This window comes from Triticum dicoccoides, chromosome 7B (genome assembly GCF_002162155.2).
Source record: "Triticum dicoccoides isolate Atlit2015 ecotype Zavitan chromosome 7B, WEW_v2.0, whole genome shotgun sequence".
NCBI classification, from domain to species: domain Eukaryota; kingdom Viridiplantae; phylum Streptophyta; class Magnoliopsida; order Poales; family Poaceae; genus Triticum; species Triticum dicoccoides.
In genome coordinates, this window is record NC_041393.1 from 293,336,723 (window position 1) to 293,352,257 (window position 15,535).

The following is a 15,535-nucleotide window of genomic DNA, read 5'->3' on the forward strand; positions in this document are numbered from 1 at the left end:
CAAAACTCGGCAGGATTTGTATTACTTGGGTGAAACGGATTCGCAGCTAAGCCCCCAAGTGAGAGATAGACTCATCACTTGGCAGGATTTTTATTACTTAGGTGAAACGGATTCGCGGCTAAGCCTCCGAGTGAGAGACAAACTCATCACTTGGCAGGATTTTTATTACTTAGGCGAAACGGATTCGCAACTAAGCCTCCAAGTGAGAGACAGACTCATCACTCGGCAGGATTTTTAAAACATGTAAAAATGAACAAAAATCATTCGGAAGACTGTAAAAACATGTCCTTTGATAATCAAACTAAAATGGTACTTCTTATTGCATCTCATCAGTTCTAAATACTTAAGAGTAAAAAGGGCGGAGCAAATCCGCATTCCAGGCGCGTGGCTCATCTTTATTATGGTCGACATTGAAGAGACGATACGCTCCATTGTGGAGCACTTTGGTGACGACGAAAGGGCCTTCCCAAGAAGGAGCGAGCTTGTGTGGTCTCTGCTGGTCCACTCGAAGAACCAGGTCTCCTTCTTGAAATGCCCGACCCCTTACATTTCTGGCATGGAATTGATGCAAGTCTTGCTGATAAAAGGTCGACCAAATCAAAGCCATCTCTCTTTCTTCTTCTAGGAGATCAACTGCATCTTGCCGAGCATGCTTTGCTTATTCCTCTGAGAAGAGTTTAACTCGAGGCGCGTTGTGGAGAAAATCACTAGGGAGCACGGCTTCGGCTTCGGCTCCGTTGTCCTCAATCCCCAAAGTACTGATGGGAGCTCGTCGACCCAAGCTCCTGCTGCTTGCTTCAGGGTTTTAGTCCTTTGAGAATCAATCCATTTGCCCGCTCGGCCTGCCCATTCGACTGAGGATGAGCGACTGAAGCGTAGTCAACTCTCATGCCTCAGGAGGCACAAAAGTTTCTGAACTCTTCGGAATCGAAGTTCGAGCCATTATCTATGATGATGCTGTGTGGGACGCCATATCTGAATATCAGTTCCCTGATGAAACTCACAGTTGTACTTGCTTCAAGGTTTTTAATGGGCTTGGCTTTGATCCATTTGGTGAACTTTTTGACTGCCACCAGCACATGAGTAAATCCACTCCTGCTAGTCCTCAGAGGTCCAACCATGTCCAATCCCCACACGGTAAAAGGCCAGACGAGCGGAATTGTTTTCAGAGCTGACGCAGGTTTATGAGACATGTTGGAGTAAAACTAACAGCCTTCACACTTGTCCACTATTTCCTTAGCCATCTCATTAGCCCGCGGCCAGTAAAATCCGGCTCGGTATGCTTTGGCCACGATGGTAAGAGAGGACGCGTGGTGACCACAGGTTCCCGAGTGAATATCATTGAGGATCACTCGGCCTTCTTCTGGCGTGATGCACTTCTGGCAGACTCCAGTTGCACTTTCTCTAAACAACTGCCCCTTTTTCACAGTAAAGGCCTTAGATCACCGGACGATCTGTCGAGCCTCTTCTTCATCCTCCGGAAGTTCTTTCCTAAGAATGTATGCAATGTACGGCACCATCCAGTTAGGAGTAATGACAAAAACCTCCATGACCAAGTCGACCACAGCTGGGATTTCAACTTCAGTCGGATCTGTTGCACTCTTGGGCTGTGGCGACTCTTCAGTGAAAGGATCTTCCTAAACTGAAGGTGAATGAATATGTTCCAAGAACACATTGCGGGGAATGGCCTCTCTCTTTGAACCTATCTTTGCCAACTCATCTCCAGCTTGATTTTTCAATCGGGGTATATGGTGTAGCTCCAACCCTTCAAACTTCTTTTCTAGCTTCCTAACAACATTGCAATAACCGGTCATGGTTGGACTTCTGACATCCCATTCCTTCATCACTTGACTGACCACCAAATCCGAGTCGCCATATACCATGAGGCGACGGACGCCGAGTGAAATGGCCATACGCAATCCGTATAAAAGTGCTTCATATTCCTCTTCATTATTGGAGGAATCAAAATGAATCTGGAGAACATAGTTAAGCTTGTCTCCACGGGGGGATATCAATACTACCCCAGCACCTGATCCATTTAGCATCTTGGAGCCATCAAAGAACATAGTCCAATGTTCCGAGTGAACTTGAGTCAGCAGTTGCTGCTCAATCCACTCGGCAAGGAAATCTGTGATTGCTTCAGACTTGATAGCTTTCTTTGCCTCAAACTTGATGTCTAGCGGAAGGAGTTCAATCGCCCATTTTGCCACTCGACCAGTTGCATCTCTATTATTCAGAATCTCAGACAATGGTGTGTCTCTAACGACTGTAATAGAGTGGTCAGAGAAGTAATGTGCAACCTTCTTCATGGTCATGTATATTCCATAGACAAGCTTCTGATAATGAGGATATCGTTGCTTGGATGGAGTCAAAACTTCAGAGAGATAATAAACTGGGCACTGAACCTTGTAAGCTTTTCCTTCCTCCACTCGCTCGACCGTGAGTACTGTACTGACAACTTGTCCAGTGGCTGCAATATAAAGCAGTAAAGGCTCTTTGCTGATTGGCGCAGCGAGCACCGGCTGGGTGGAAAGCAAGGTTTTGAGTTCTACAAACGCTGCATCAGCTTCCTCAGTCCACTCGAACTTATCAGATTTCTTCATCAGTCGGTAAAGAAGCAAGGCCTTTTCACCGAGACAAGAAATGAATCGACTCAAGGCGGCCAAACAACCAGTCAATTTCTGAATATCATGCACTCGCAGATGGCGTTTCATTCAGAGGATGGTATCAACTTTTTTTGGATTGGCATCGATCCCTCGTTCAGAAACGAGGAAACCGAGTAACTTTCTTGTGGGAACCCCGAACATGCACTTTGACGGATTAAGCTTGATATCGTACCTCCTTAGGTTGGCAAAGGTTTCTATGAGGTCAGTCAATAGGTCGGAACCTTTGCGAGACTTGACCATGATGTCATCCATGTATGCCTCCACATTCCTACTGACTTGGGTGAGCAGGCACTTTTGACTCATCCTCATAAATGTGGCTCCGGCATTTTTGAGACCGAATGGCATGGTGACATAGCAAAACCAGCCGAATGGGGTGATGAAGGCTGTTTTTATTTCATCGGGACCATACAGTCAGATCTGATGATACCCGGAATATGCATCTAGAAAAGACAAGCGCTCACACCACACAGTCGAGTCAACAATCTGGTCGATACAAGGGAGAGGGAAGTGATCTTTCGGGCAGGACCGATTGATATGCTTGAACTCAATGCACATACGAAGTGAATCGTCCTTCTTAGGGACCACGACGACATTGGCAAGCCACTCGGAGTGGTAGATCTCTCGGATGAACTCTGCTGCTAGCAGCCGAGCCACTTCTTCGCCAATCGCTTTCCTCTTCTACACGGCGGACCGCCGAAGGTGCTCCTTGACGGGTTTTGCCTTGGGGTCGACACACAAATGGTGCTCAGCCAGTCCTCTACGTACACCTGGCATGTTAGAGGGTTTCCATGCAAAGATGTCCCAGTTCTCATGGAGGAACTGGATGAGTGCCTCTTCCTATTTGCTGTCGAGTGTCGTTGATATATGAGTCGGCGCGGCATTGGAATCGGTCGGGTGAATATGAATCGGCCTCGTTTCACCAGACAACTGAAATGCAGAATCTGTGGCAGGCTTCTTGGCTCAGAGAAAATCACTCGGATCAACATTCTTCTGATACTCTTGAAGTTCAACAGGTGCCATCTGCGCATCGGCAATTTTGGAACCCTTCTGGAAGCATTCCTCCGCCTTTTGCCGATAGCTAGTAACTGTGATCACACCCTTGGGGCCAGGCATATTCAACTTGAGGTATATGTAACACGGTCGAGCCATGAAACGTGCGTACGCAGGCCTCCCCAGAATGGCATGATAAGCACTCTGGAATCCACGACTTCAAATGTCAACTTTTCTTTACGGTAATGTTTGGAATCACCGAGAACCACGTCAAGAGCGATCTGGCCGAGTGATTCGGCTTTCTTTCCGGGGATAACACCATGGAAGCTCATATTGCTCTCACTAAGATTGGACATCGGCATGCCCATCCCCTTCAAGGTTTCAGCATAAAGGCTATTCAGACTGCTACCACTGTCCATCAGCACTTTAGTCAGTCGAGTGCCTCCGACCATCGGGTCGACCACCGGTGCTTGCCTCCCGGGGGTGGCTACATGAGCAGGATGGTCTGACTGGTCGAATGTGATCGCTGTCTGGGACCATTTCAGGTACGTGGTTGTTGTCGTCGGAGCAACCATATTCACCTCTCTGTTGATAACCTTCAACCGAATCTTGCTCTCAACATCAGTAAAAATCGTGAGAGTGGAGTTGACTTTGGGATAACCATCGTCTTCCTCTTCATCCTCTTATTTGTCTGACTCTTTCTCCTTCTCATTGAGCTGTTTCTCCGGGAACTGCTGGATCAGGAGTCAACATTGTCGAGTGGTATGCTTTGGGTAAATCAGATTACCTTCTTCATCTTTCTTCGTGTGGATGTGACATGGCAAATCCAGCACATCATTTCCTGCTTGATCTTTTACCTTCTTAGGGGGCCAGGGCCCCTTAGGTTTTCCCTTAAACTTTCCTTGAGCAACTGCTGCAATCTCAGCGGGTGCCGCTGGCTCGGCCTTATGCTTCTGTTTCCGACTGGAGTTACCCACACCGGCCTCTTGGCCGACTGGTTTAGTCTTCCCGCTACAGAGTCGATCCTCTTCTTCTCTGTTAGCGTATCGGGTGGCTATCTCCATCATCCGAGTCAGAGTCATATCCCCAGTCTGACCGAATTTCAGGACCAACTCTCGGTACTTGATGCCTTCCTTGAAAGCGCACCCTGCTTGATGCTCTGATACATTTTCAACGGTGTGATGCAAAGTGGTCCATCTCTGGATGAATTCCCTCAAAGTCTCATTCGACTTCTGCACACAATGCTACAACTCGGGCAACCCTGTTGGTCGTTTGCACGTGCCCTCAAAAGTTCTTATGAAAACTCGAGCTAGCTCCTCCCAACTGTGTATACTGCCTGGAGTCAACTGAGTCAACAACGCTCGGGCCGACCCTTCCAACATAAGAGGGAGGTGCCGATACGTCTCCTACGTATCTACTTTTCCAAATACTTTTTCCCTTGTTTTGGACTCTAACTTGCATGATTTGAATGAAACTAACCAAGACTGACGCTGTTTTCAGCAGAACTGCCATGATGTTGTTTTATGTGTAGAAAAGAAAAGTTCTCGGAATGTCCTGGAAATCCACGGAGGCACTTTTTGGAATTAATAAGAATTTCTAGGCGAAAGAACACCAGGGAGCCCACACCCTGTCCACGAGACAGGGGGGCGCCCCCCCCCCTATAGGGTGCGCCCCCCTATCTCGTGGGCCTCCTGGACCTCCACTGACCTCAACTCCAACTCCTTATATTCATGTTCGGGGAGAGAAAAATCAGGGAGAAATTTTCATCGCGTTTTACGACACGGAGCCGCCGCCAAGCCCTAATCTCTCTCGGGAGGGCTGATCTGGAGTCCGTTCGGGGCTCCGTAGAGGGGGATTCGTCGCCGTCGTCATCATCAACCATCCTCCATCACCAATTTCATGATGCTCACTGCCGTGCGTGAGTAATTCCATCATAGGCTTGCTGGACGGTGATGAGTTGGATGAGATTTACCATGTAATCAAGTTAGTTTTGTTAGGGTTTGATCCCTAGTATCCACTATGTTCTGAGATTGATGTTGCTATGACTTTGCTATGCTTAATGCTTGTCACTAGGGCCCGACTGCCATGATTTTAGATCTGAACCTATTATGTTTTCATGAATATATGTGTGTTCTTGATCCTATCTTGCAAGTCTATAGTCACCTATTATGTGTTATGATCCAACAACCCCGAAGTGACAATAATCGGGATACTTCTCAGTAATGACTGTAGTTTGAGGAGTTCATGTATTCACTATGTGCTAATGCTTTATTCCGATTCTCTATTAAAAGGAGGCCTTAATGTCCCTTAGTTTCTGCTAGGACCCCGCTGCCACGGGAGGGTAGGACAAAAGATGTCATGCATGTTCTTTTCCATAAGCACGTATGACTATTTACCGAATACATGCCTACATTACATTGATGAATTGGAGCTAGTTCTGTGTCACCCTATGTTATAGATATTACATGAGGAATCGCATCCGGCATAATTATCCATCACTGATCCATTGCCTACGAGCTTTTCATATATTGTTCTTCGCTTATTTACTTTTCCGTTGCTACTGTTACAACTACTACAAAAACCCAAAAACAATTATCTTTACTTTTGCTACCATTACCTTTATTATCATATTACTTTGCTACTAAGTACTTTGATGCAGATACTAAGTTATCCAGGTGTGGTTGAATTGACAACTCAACTGCTAATACTCAAGAATATTCTTTGGCTCCCCTTGTGTCGAATCAATAAATTTGGGTTGTACTTTAACCTCGAAAGATGTTGCGATCCCCTACAATTGTGGGTTATCAAGACTAATTTCTGGCGCCGTTGCCGGGGAGCATAGCTCTATTCTCTGAGTCACTTGGGATTTATATCTGTTGATCACTATGAGGAATTTGAAAGACGACAGAACTACGATTTTGCCCTCAACTACGAGGGGAGGTAAGGAACTGCCATCTAGCTCTGCACTAGATTCTCCTTCCGTTATTAGTAGGCTTGCAACCCCTAAACCTGCTACTGCTATGAATTCTGATATGTCGCATGTTATTGATGATGCCACTTCTGCTATGCATGATGAAACTACTTCTGTGCGTGATACTACTTTGCCATTAGGTGAATTTCTTGATGAACAACTTGCTAGAGTTAGGGGAATGAAAACATTGAAGCTATTATTGATGATAGTGATGATGAAAATTCTCCCAATGATTATGTATTGCCTGTTGTTCCTGAGGGTTATGTTATGAATGAAGAAGCTGCTAGGGAAATCTTTGCTTGCAATGATAGATATGATCTTAAGAAATTATTAGCTAAATGGAAGCAACAGTCTCTTAATGCTAGAATGAAACCTGACCCTGCTTTTGCTACTTCACCTATCTGTGTTACTGATAAGTATTATGAATTCGCCGTTGATCCTGAGATTATTACTTTAGTTGAATCTGATCCTTTTTATGGCCTTGAATCTGAAACTGTTGTAGCACATCTTACCAAGTTGAATGATATAGCCACCCTGTTTACTAATGATGAGAAGTATCGCTATTATTATATTCTTAAGATATTTCCGTTCTCATTAAAGGGTGATGCTAAGACTTGGTATAATTCTCTTGCTCCTAGTTGTGTGCGTAGTCCCCAGGATATGATTTATTACTTCTCTGCTAAATATTTCCCCGCTCATAAGACACAAGCTGCCTTGCGGGAAATATATAATTTTGTGCAAAGCAAAGAAGAGAGTCTCCCACAAGCTGGGGGAGGCTTCTCCAGTTACTTAATGCTTTGCCTGATCATGCTCTCAAGAAAATGAAATACTTGATATCTTTTATAATGGACTAACCGATTCTTCCAAGGACTACTTGGATAGTTGTGCCGGTTGTGTTTTAAGGGAAAGAACAGTCGACGAAGCTGAAATATTATTGAATAATATGTTGAGTAATGAAAATAATTGGACTCTTCCTGAGCCAATTCCTGAGGCAATTCCTGAACCAATTGAGCCAACTCCTGAGCCTATTCCTAAACCCACTCCAAAGAAGAGAGGTGTTTTATTTCTCAGTCCTGGAGATATGCAAGAGGCAAAGAAATCAATGAAAGAAAAAGGTATTAAAGCTGAAGATGTTAAGAATTTACCACCTATTGAAGAAATACATGGTCTTAATATACCACCTGTTGAAGAACCACATTGTCTTGATAACCCGACACAGGTAGTAAAGGTAAATTCTCTCTATAGATATGATAAAGTTGAAATCCCCTCTACTAAATTTCATAGCCCATGCTTAGATGAATTTGATGACTTTATGGCTAGACAAGAAAGTTTTAATGCTTATGTTGGTAGAGAGTTAAAGAATAATGCTTTCGAGATAGGACATGTAAGCGACAATATGGCTAGAGTTAAAGGTGAACTCAAACTCATTAGCAAATATGCTTCTATGGTTGCTACTCAAGCTGAGCAAGTACTTAAAGCTCAAAATGATTTGCTTGATGAATTAAATAATAAAAATGACTTTGTTGTTAGAGTGGCTACTAGAACTGGTAGAATGACTCAGGAACCTTTGTATCCTGAAGACCACCCAAAGAGAATCGAGCAAGATTCTCAGAGAAATAATTTAGAGGCACTTAGTTCTTCCAAAAAGAAGAAGAAAACGATGGGACTTTGCATGCTTCTAGTGAACCTACTGTAGACACACCTGAGAATCCCAATGATATTTTTATCTCTGATGCTGAAACACAATCAGGTGATGAACATGAACCTAGTGATAATGTCAACGATAATGTTCATGTTGATGCTCAACCTAGCAAAAACAATGATGTAGAGATTGAACTTGCTGTTGATCTTGATAACCCACAATCAAAGAATCAACGTTATGATAAGAGAGATTTTGTTGCTAGGAAGCACGGTAGAGAAAGAGAACCATGGGTTAAGAAACCCATGCCCTTTCCTCCTAAACCATCCAAGACAAAGGATGATGAGAATTTTGAGCGCTTTGCTAAAATGATTAGACCTATTTTCTTACGTATGCGCTTAACTGATATGCTTAAAGTAAATCCTTACGCAAAGTATATGAAGGATATCATTACAAACAAAAGAAAGATACCGGAAGCTGAAATTTCCACCATGCTTGCCAATTACACTTTTAAAGGTGGAATACCAAAGAAACCTGGAGATCTCGGGGTACCAACTATACCATGCTCCATTAAAAGAAATTATGTTAGAACTGCTTTATGTGATCTTGGAGCCGGTGTAAGTGTTATGCCTCTCTCTTTATATCGTAGGCTTGAATTGAATAAGTTGACACCTACTAAAATATCTTTGCAAATGGCTGATAAATCAACTGCTATACCTGTCGGTATTTGTGAGGATGTGCCTGTTGTGGTTGCAAATGTCACTATCTTAACGGAACTTGTTATTCTTGATATTCCCGAGGACAATAGTATGTCTATTATCCTTGGTAGACCTTTTCTTAATACTGCAGGGGCTGTTATTGATTGCAACAAAGGCAATGTCACTTTTCATGTCAATGGTAATGAGCATACGGTACACTTTCCGAGGAAACAAACTCAAGTTCATAGCATCAATTCAATTGGAAACGTTCCAACTATTATTATTGGAGGTTTTGAATTTCCTCTCCCTACTGTCAAGAAAAAGTATGATATTCTTATTATTGGGGATTTTCATATCCCCGTTGAGGTAACTTAGTGTTATTCGAAATTTCTCCGGTTCCGTGTTATTCGGAATGAGTTTGTTAACAAGACTTGATCAACCTTGTCAGTGGATTCATTTTGATGATCACGAGATAGATGAAACTAGAAGGCACAACCTTCTGTACCCTCTTTTTACTTTCTGTTATTTAGAATAAATAAAGCAAAAATAGTATTATCCGTCTGTTTTCTGAATTATCCGTGCATAAAAAAAATATCTCGAAAATAAAAGTGCTCCAAATGCCCTGCAAATTTAGTATGATTTTTAATGGAATATTTGAGGATTTTAGGCACTAAAAACACTACAGGAGGGGCAAGCACCAGGCCACGAGAGTGGAGGGCGCGCCCCCCTATAGGGCGCCCCCCTGTCTCGTGGGCCCGTGGTGGCCCCCCCTCCACTTATGCCAGCACCCACACACTTCATCGTCTACCCAAAAAAATTCCCATCCAGCTCAAGCACGAGTTCTAGCTCTTTTTGCTGCGATTTTCGATCTCCTTGCTCAAAGCTCCATTCACAAAAACTGCTTTGGGAGATTGTTGCTTGGTATGTGACTCCTCCATTGGTCCAATTAGTTTTTGTTCTAGTGTTTTATTCATTGCAAATTTTTGCTGCATAGGTGACCATGTTCTTGAGCTTGCATGTTAAATTTATGAGGTCCCAAGCAATTCTAATGCATGATATAGGCCCTAGGCACTTGTAGGAGTAGTTGTTGCCAATCTTGTTTAGTTTTATTCACTTTTATTTTGAAGTTACTAAAATTTCAGAAATTTTTAGAAATTGTTAAGGAAATTTTTGAGGGGCTCTTCTAGCCAAAGCTCTCAGGAAAAACAAGCCAAAGAGAAGGAAAAAGTCAAGTATAATCTTCCTCGCTTAGCGGAAGTATGGTCATGTGAATGGCCATTTGAGGATTTCTTGAAAGAAGCTGGAATTCATGAAGATTTTTATTCTTTGATCGAGACTGCAGGCCTCACCAGTTTCATCAACGACCGGATCGATCAGTATCTCTTACTCACTAATACTTTCGTGCAAAACTTTTATTATTATCCTAAGAAGTCACCACCTGCAGTATCATTTCATTTATACGATGAATTTAAAGAAATGTCTTTACGTAATTTTTGTGCGGTATGTAGGATACCTTATGAGGGAGAATTAGAGGAACCCCATCATGAAGATGTGGATGGCTTTGTTAAAACTATCGCTGTAGAGGAGCCAAAGAAGGGTTCCGAGGCAAAAGTCTCTAGCATACACTTTCCTGTTTTACGCTATTTTGCCATATTTGCTAGTAGATGCTTGATTGGTCGTGGAAATAGTGGAAACTTGAGCGTTCCTGATATTATCATTCTTCAACATGCTTTGCTTGGAGACAATACTTTTAGTATGGGTGCCGTCATTGCTAAACAGCTAGCCCTGAATCATACAAAAGGCCCCATATTTGGAGGTATCTATGCTGCACGTCTTGCTAGACATTTTCAGATACATATTAGGCACCATGAGAAAGAGGAGATAAAATTGCCTCCTCACATTTTAGATTACAAGAGCATGGTAACACACAAGTTTATTATTGACAATGAAGATAGGATGCTCTTGTATAAACTTAGATTCAATAAGAAACACTTTGAGATTATTATTTTGTCTGTGCCTCTGTTGTTTAATTTGCTTGCAAAAAAATTTCTTGTCACACCGGAAGCGGTGAACAATCATCGAGCCCGAGCTTTTACTCCAGAACCTGAACCTGAGCCGGAACCTAAACTGGACCCTTATCGTGCATCATCTGTCCAGTGGGATCCGGAGATGACTAGCCAGTGGTATCCTGATTACACCTCCTAGTACACCGGGGAGAGTAGCGGCGGTCCTTAGTACTAGACCAACTTAGGCCAAAATCCTAAGCTTAGGGGAGTACGTATTTCTCACCGACTTTACATTCAGGTTCACACACTAGTCGTCAGTGCTCATACTCTTTCATTGTATTATCCATGTTAGTTTAATTTTCTTTTTCTAGTTTTCTTATTGTGTGTTTGATAAACCTTAAGAAAAAACCAAAAAAATAGTTAGTTTAATTTCCATGCTTGTAGTAGAAATTAAAATGAAAACCCCAAAAGATTTCTAGTTCTTCTTCTTACTTGTTGGGAGCTTTCCCGTGTAAATAGTTTTATTTCCTTTTCTTTCCTATGGGGGTCGAGAAGACCATATTGAAAATGCTTAGTGGCTCTCATATGCATGATTGTTTATTTAACTTAGATCCCATATTACTTGTCTTCTCTATTGAGTTGAATGCTTGCAGATTCCAGCTTAGTCCAATGCACGTGCACTCTTATTATTATACACATCGTTCGGTCGTGCAAGTGAAAGGCAATAATGACGATATATGATGGACTTATTGAGATGAGAAAAGCTGGTATGAACTCGACCTCTCTTGTTTTTGTAAATATGACGAGTTCATCGTTTCTGAGTCAGTTATTATGAAGTAAACATATTTGCAATGACAATTAGAGATTATAGTTTCTTGTGCCATGCTTGATTAGCTATGAGTTATAATGGTTTACCTTGTGTGCCAACATGCTATTAGAATGATTATGATGTGGTATGATGGGATGGTATCCTCCCTTGAATGCATTGAGTGACTCGACTTGGCACGTGTTCACCCATGTAGTTGAATCAAATCAACATAGCCTTCATGATATTTATGTTCATGGTGGATTATATCCTACTCATGCTTGTACTCAGTGTGAATTAATTTTAATGCATGTTTATGACTGTTGTCACTCTCTCAGTTGGTCGCTTCCTAGTCTTTTGCTAGCCTTCACCTGTACTAAGCGGGAATACTGCTTGTGCATCCAAACTCCTTAAACCCCAAAGTTGTTCCATATGAGTCCAATATACCTTCCTATACGCGGTATTTACCTGCCGTTCCAAGTAAATTTGTATGTGCCAAACTCCAAACCTTCAAAAAAAAATTTGTTTTGTATGCTCGAGTAGCTCATGCTACAACTAGGGCTGCCTATATCTTCCATGCTAGGTAGGTTATTCTCAAGAGGAGTGGACTCCGCTCCTCATTCACGAGAAAGGGCTGGTAACTGGGATGCCCAGTCCCATGATCCAAAAAGATCAAAGCAAATCAAAATAATTAAACAAAACTCCCCCAGGGTTGTTGTTAGTTGGAGGCCCTCGTTGTTTCGAGCAAGCCATGGATTGATGCTTGTTGGTGGTGGGGGAGTATAAAACTTTACCATTCTGTTTGGGAACTGCCTATAATGCATGTAGTATGGAAGATACAGCCATCTCATAGTTGTGGCGTTGACAACGAAAGTATGCCGCTCAAAATGTTATTCAATCTCTGTTTTAAAATCGAGCTCTGGCACCTCTACAAATCCCTGCTTCCCTCTGCGAAGGGCCTATCTATTTACTTTTATGTTGACTCATCACCCTTCTTATTAAAAAGCACCGGCTGGAGAGCACACTGTCATTTGCATTCATTACTATTGGTTTATATTGGGTATGACTTGACTGGATCTCTTTTACCATGAATTACAATGTTTAGTCAGTCCTTGATCTTTAAAGGTGCTCTGCATTTATGTTTTGCGGTCTCAGAAAGGGCTAGCGAGATACCATTTTGTTATATCATGTTATGATTGTTTTGAGAAAGTGTTGTCATCCGAGTTATTGATATGAGTAATTGTGAGACCTAGGTGTTATTGTGAGTATGGTTAGTTCATAGTATTTGCTGAAACTTGAATGCTGGTTTTTCATGTTTACAACAACAAGAGCAAACAGAGTTTGTAAAAGTTTTTCTTTATCACTTTCAGTTTATCAACTGAATTGCTTGAGGACAAGCAAAGGTTTAAGCTTGGGGGAGTTGATACGTCTCCAACGTATCTACTTTTCCAAACACTTTTGCCCTTGTTTTGGACTCTAACATGCATGATTTGAATGAAACTAACCCGGACTGGCGCTGTTTTCAGCAGAACTGCCATGATGTTGTTTTATGTGTAGAAAAGAAAAGTTCTCGGAATGTCCTGGAAATCCATGGAGGCACTTTTTGGAATTAATAAGAATTTCTAGGCGAAAGAAATACACCAGGGGGCCCACACCCTGTCCACGAGACAGGCCCCCCCCTATAGGGCGCGCCCCCTATCTCGTGGGCCTCCTGGACCTCCACCGACCTCAACTCCAAATCCATATATTCACGTTAAGGGAGAAAAAAATCAGGGAGAAAGTTTCATCGCGTTTTACGACAAGGAGCCGCCGCCAAGCCCTAATCTCTCTCGGGAGGGCTCGTCTGGAGTCCGTTCTGGGCTCCGGAGAGAGGGATTCGTCGCCGTCATCATCATCAACCATCCTCCATCACCAATTTCATGATGCTCACCGCCGTGCGTGAGTAATTCCATCGTAGGCTTGCTGGACGGTGATGGGTTGGATGAGATTTACCATGTAATCAAGTTAGTTTTGTCAGGGTTTGATCCCTAGTATCCACTATGTTCTGAGATTGATGTTGCTATGAGTTTGCTATGCTTAATGCTTGTCACTAGGGCCCGAGTGCCATGATTTCAGATCTGAACCTATTATGTTTTCATGAATATATGTGTGTTCTTGATCCTGTCTTGCAAGTCTATAGTCACCTATTATGTGTTATGATCCAACAACCCCTAAGTGACAATAATCGGAATACTTCTCGGTGATGACCGTAGTTTGAGGAGTTCATGTATTCACTATGAGCTAATGCTTCGTTCCGGTTCTCTATTAAAAGGAGGCCTTAATATCCCTTAGTTTCCGCTAGGACCCCGCTACCATGGGAGGGTAGGACAAAAGATGGCATGCAAGTTCTTTTCCATAAGCACGTATGACTATTTACGGAATACATGCCTACATTACATTGATGAATTGGAGCTAGTTCTATGTCACCCTATGTTATAGCTATTACATGAGGAATCGCATCCGGCATAATTATCCATCACTGATCCATTGCCTACGAGCTTTTCATATATTGTTCTTCGCTTATTTACTTTTCCATTGCTACTGTTACAACTACTACAAAAACCCAAAAACAATTATATTTACTTTTGCTACCGTTACCTTTATTATCATATTACTTTGCTACTAAATACTTTGCTGCAGATACTAAGTTATCCAGGTGTGGTTGAATTGACAACTCAACTGCTAATACTCAAGAATATTCTTTGGCTCCCCTTGTGTCGAATCAATAAATTTGGATTGTACTTTACCCTCGAAAGCTATTGCGATCCCCTACACTTGTGGGTTATCAGGTGCTTCATCGCTATCTCATCATTTCTGCGTCCAATCTACACAGCTACTCGGTAATCCTCAAGCCAGGTTTCAGGCTTGGATTCTCAAGTGAACTTACTGACTCCGGTTGCCAACCTAAAGTTGGGAGGAATCACAGCTGCCCTGATGGCTCTGCTAAAACACTCTGGGCCTGAAACATGCAATCTGCTGCCACTCGGATGATCTCCGGTCGACCAGGCCTTGAACGAGAATGGATCTCGCATCGAAGCCTAGCTCTCTTGGGTCGACTAGAGCTCTGCGCTCGTCACTGTGACGGCGCCTGTCATCGTTCTGCCGAGGAATGTAAGACGCACTCCTCGGAGGAGGTGTAGGCACTCGACGATGATTGTCGCGGTCGAACTGAGGATCATACTACCCACGGCCTTCACGCTGCAGGGGCGATCTTGGGCTATGGGCGGACTGAACTGTATCTGCTACTATAGATCTGCTGTGAATCCTATTCCGCGACTGAGACACTGCAGTGTTCTGCTCTCCTGCTTCCTGGAGCAAGGCCCGGATCTGCATCAACCCTCGGCCAGCCTCTGACTGGGAAGGTTGGATCGATTCTGCAATTCGGGCCGCAGTTGTCAGGTTCTGAATCGGAGTATGGTATACCTTAGGTGGAGGCGGGAAAAGTTGTCGTCGACTGGACTCTGGGACCCGCTCCTGAGTTCGCTCGTCGAGAGCGCGCTGCAGGTTCTCCACTCGAATGCGCTCAACCAAATTAGCCAAGCGCGCCTCCTCCAAGGCCCGAGCCTCGGGGGTTTCTCCAACGATGGGCGTGTGGAGTGCATCCATGTTGCGGCGACGAAGTTCTTCCCTCTGCTGTGAAGAAAGGGGTTCAGGATGATATTCCTCATGGACGCCCAACGGATCACCGCCACCCTCTTCGCCGTCTTCGCGACGAAAGTCG